Here is a 5,161-nt window from a genome sequence, read left to right as displayed (position 1 = left end):
CTAGGCCTTGATATCTGTGGTTTAATCCTATTATCATATCCTGCTTCCCTGGGGCTGGGCTAATGACTCTTAAGAGTTTGGGTGGGGTATGCAGATTTTCTCTTTGTCTTCTTGAGTTCTCTGGCTCCAGCTTTCTGATGGTTTTACATCTGCATTTGTATAGGGCTGGCTACTGCTTGGGGCAAAGAGATGAGGCCAGGGTTGGTTTTTGGTTTTAAAAATCCTTTTGAGGAAAAATATATTTTTCTGCCCTTTTAATATTTCCTTCTCTGGGCTAACTTCCCTCAATCTCCACTTTGTGCCTTAAGTGTGAGAATGTCACACTTATTGGCACAACATTAAAATTGATCTGGTCAGGGAGACTTGGCAGGCAAGCTTTTAAACTGTTAAGCCAAAAAAAATAAATAAGACACTAATAGAGGCAGCAGAAAAAGATCCCTTTAGTGGCTCCCAAAAGGTGAGCTTGCAACCCATAAAGTTCTAAAAGTCAGGGCAAAAATTTTGTTAGGTGGAAAAGAAATTTATAGTGTCCAATATTCTGTGCCAATCATTTTCAAATGTTGGATGTCACTCTTAGCTTCCAGTCAGGTTTGCACATTTCTCTCAAATTTCTTCACAGCCATGGTTTTCCTTAGTACATGTCCACCAGCTGCCCATTTTCAAGGGTTGTTTCCTGCCTTAGCTCTTAGTTCAGTGCATCCAGGTTTGTAGTATCCAATTGAGGTTAGCCAGTATGCAAGCCAGCTATCAAATGTTTCTTTAAATTGCACATAATGAGCTCTAAGCCCACTGAGCCCACCAGTGCAAAATATTCAGGGCTGAGGTTTGGGGATCTCTTTCCTGTTGCTTCCTTAGTCAGTGCATAAGAATTGCAAATCACCTGAGGGGGCCTAGTTCCCTCCCCCTTGGAATTTGTTGGAAGTTGTTCCTACAAAGCTTTGGTGTAATAGAGCAAAAATCAGCCTGGGGAACTTTACTAAAGGTAGGTGGAGGGGATACAATCAAGTGTGATTCTGAATGGTGTGTGCGTGCATGTGCAGCTATTTCTACAAAACAGGCAATACAAACATTCTGGATAAATTTTCCCTCCCACCAGATAGAAGTCCAAGGTGTTCAGTACTTGCAGTGCCAACTATTCCCAAATGCCATCTCTCCATTAATACATTCAACTGGCTTGTTACAATACAAATGGGGCAGAAAGAAAACTTTACAATGAGCTTCCACCCTCCCCCCGTAGTCTTTCTAGTTTTCTTTTCTGAGGCTTCAGATGGGGACCAGTGGCTCCAGGACTCCTTCCTTCTGCAGCTCTCACAGGCATCTGGGGAAATGGTAGGACTTGGGAAGATGTTCCACTCAGGTTGCATGGTGGGTTTTTAGTGGATGGCTGGATTCAAAACCCAATTCCATGGCTCAAATGGATGGAGGCTGCATCTGGGTCTGTGTGTCCTGCTTCCAAAGGTTATGGAGGGATCATTTATGCAGGGCTGAAAGACATGAGAATAAGATTCTCCCCCCCCCCTTTCTGGGTGGACTCTCCCAGGAGAGGCAGACAAAAGGTATGGAGAACAAAGGACAAGAAAAAGAGAAGTAGATGAGGGAAGGGGGGGGTAGCTTGCAGGCAGTTTGAAAAGGCATCAATATTGCAGTGGTCAAAGAAACAGCCAAACAAAATCTGCCTTTAACATTTATTCTAAAATAGACCACATTGTTTTAGAGATTGAGAAATGCTTATATATTTCAGAAAAGCTTCATAGTAGTTTCACCAATTAGTGATAGGATAAGAAAAGTAACTTAAGAAAATTATTTCCCCACACAAGCAGACTTAAACTTCAAAAGGCTCTTGCAGATAGACACACATTTTTCAGGAAAAGGATAGATAGATAAAACCCATCTAGAACATAAATCCATTTACAACACATTGCAGAATGATTTTCCAGAGCTTGGGGTAGGACCCAGCAGGCAAAACACCCCCTCCTCACCCCAAAGAGAAAATACAGGAAGAACCCAATACAAACTAGTCTGACTAGTGGCAGCCTGAGGCTAAATAAACAAACACTTAACACACACTGGCTATAAGGAATGCAGAGCTGGCTAACAGCAATTAGGATTGACAGGATTAGAATAGAAACACCAAAAGGTAGACAACAATAAAATGATTTAACACTGGATTCCCCGTGGAACAAAAATTAACACCTTTTAGACAGAATTGAGAAGGAAATTAACCCAACAACAGGACACTGACCAAAAAAACCAGAAATGACAATTTTAAACTCACCAATCAGGAATGACAATTTTGGAAACCATGAAATGGTATTCCAATGAAACAATGTACAAAAGAAATGGTTTACATCCATCAAAGAAAGGGACTGAGTTACTTGGCAATAAACTCACAGATTTTCTGGAGGAATATTTAAACTAAACAAGGGACAGTGAGTTAATTGATACAGAACATCCCTGTCCCCAGCAATCAAAAATTACAGGGTTAGCAGTGCAAGTAACATAGATGTGTGTGGACAAGAAGATCAACCTTGTTATCAAGCAAAATCAAGTTTTTAATAGCGAGTGTCACACAAAGTGCACTAACACATAGGTATCAGTCATAAAGAATGAGGGCAAATATAATATAGTTGTTATTATAGAAACATGGTGGGATAAAACCCACAAATGGAACACTCAGCTAGAGGGTTTTCAATTGTTTAAAAGAAACAGACCAAATAAAAGAGGTGAAGTTGCTCTCTATATAGGAAATAACTACATATCTACAGAATTAGGGCACAACAATGATGGAAACTGTCTTGAATGCATTTGGATCAATATAAAAGGGGGAAAAATGACATTGCAATAGGTGTATACTATAGGTCACCCAACCATACAGGGGAAATAGATGAACTTTTTGCTAGTCAGCTAACTAAGGTGCATAGGAAACACATGAGAATAGAACACAGTCAAACTAGAGTCTTGGGCTTTAAGAGAGCTTGGGAGGGATTCCATGGATGAGAATCCTCAAGGGGAAACAACTCAAGAAGCTTGGGAATTTTTTTTAAAAAAACATAACCCAGTCTAGCACAATACCAACAAAGAAGAAAAATAATAGCTCTCACAAGAAACCAGCACGGCTGCATAAAGAACTCTCTGATAAATTGAAAGATAAGAGGGACAAATATAAAAGTGGAAAGAGGGGCACATAACTAAAGCAGAATATTAGCAAATAGTCTGAGCCTGCAAAGATGAGGTGAAGAAAGCTAAGGCTCAAAATGAACTAAGGCTTGTGACCAAAGTCAAAAATAATAAAAAAGCAAACAGTCCAACTTATCAAAAACAGTACCATAAAAAATAGATTAGAAACACAAGTTAAGATAGGCAAGAAAATGGTAAGTGAGCACCTATCCAGCCTAGAAGAGTTCAAATCACCAGGACCAGATGGATTACACCCAAAGTTCTCAAGAAACTGGCAGATGTGATCTCAGAACCACTGAACTATATTTTTCAAAGATCCTGGAGCACAGGGGAACTACCAGAGGACTGGAAAAGAGCTGATGTAGTTCCCCTCTTCAAAAAAAGGGAAAAAGAATAGATCCATAAAACTACTAACCCATCATCCTGACCTCAATACCTGGGAAGATTCTGGAAAAGATAATCAAACAAGAATCAACGAACACCTAGAGGCAAACAAAGTCATTACCAAAAGCCAACATGGGTTTGTTAAAAATAGATCATGCTAGACACATCTTACTGCATTCTTTGACCCAGTTACAAAATTAGTGGACTAGAGGAATGCTGTGGATATAATTTTCTTGGACTTCGGTAAGGCATTTGATAAAGCTCATATATGGTTTCCTGCCTGAGCAGGGGGTTGGACTAGATGACCTCCAAGGTCCCTTCCAACTTTATTATATATTATTAAATGCAAGAGTGAAATATTTCTAGCAGATGAACTTAAAACATTCCCTCCTGCTAACTTTAGGCTGTTCTTAAGAGTACACAGAGAGAAAGAGGAAAACAAACAAACAAACAAACACAATTTTTTCTTCATTCTGTTTGTTGGCCAGACAAACAGAGTGAGGTATTTCCTTTTTGTGGCTTATTTTAAGCAGAATTTCTAGCAGAATTAAAAATTCTTTTTCCTTTGGATTTGAAACAGTTAACAGTCACATTTACCTCACACACAAAGACTTTGACAAACATATATACACAAAAACAAGAGAACAGAAGTCTTAGTTTTACACATCCTAGTCATTCCCCCATAAATTTCAGATAACTCAAGTTAGGGAAGGCACACATTTTAAACATACCACGTGGTTGCATAAAGAAGAGAGAGAAAGAAAGAGAATCACTATTTCTTATTTTCCCTTAAAGTACCTTTATTTAGCCAAATTGGTTTCCCAGCAAAGCCCTAAGCAAAGTCTATTTTTTTTTACATATAGTTTCTTTACCTATCTCTTTTTTCATACCTGCCTGAACGGGTAGCTGATTCCCATCCCAGGCCTCAAGCAAGCTTTACACTGGGGAGCCTATCCCGACCCTCGAACTAGAACACCCCATGATTCCCTCGTATTCAGGGGTTCACTTTGGTTCTATCGGGTCTGGCGCACTGAAGCCTCCTTGTGAGACTTCTGCCTTCCACTATGGTTTTGGGTCAAAAGGGACCCCGGAGGACTCTGGATCTCTCACAGAGTATGTGGCACTCCTTTAGGGATCTACCACCATGGTTTCAGACCAAAAATGGGTCTGTTGAGGACACTTCTGCTCCCCTGCAGAAGGTACGTGGCACTCTTACCGGCTTTACCTTCACTTTTCACAGACTTCAAATGTCTGGGACGACCTCTGCTTGCTTTCCAGGCATCGGACCTGGATATCTCCGAGACCGCCTTCTGCCGCAGATTACCTCCCATCGGCCGGTACGCTCCCACAGAGTGGGTCTCCTCAGGGTGCCGTCAGCTAGACAGTGCCGGCTGGCGACCACCAGGGGGAGGGCCTTCTCGGTGGGAGCTCCCACCCTCTGGAACGAACTACCCCCAGAGATCCGGGTGATCCCGGATCTCCCCTCCTTCCGCCGCGCCCTGAAGACATGGCTCTTCCAACAAGCGGGATTGGCCTAGGGGAATTTTTAGTGGGGTTTTAAGAGAAATTTTAATTATATAGGCCATAGTAAATATTTCTT

This window comes from Protobothrops mucrosquamatus, unplaced genomic scaffold (assembly GCF_001527695.2).
Source record: "Protobothrops mucrosquamatus isolate PMUCROS unplaced genomic scaffold, P.Mucros_1.0 scaffold2779, whole genome shotgun sequence".
In the NCBI taxonomy this organism is placed as follows: domain Eukaryota; kingdom Metazoa; phylum Chordata; class Lepidosauria; order Squamata; family Viperidae; genus Protobothrops; species Protobothrops mucrosquamatus.
This window is presented reverse-complemented; position numbering follows the sequence as displayed.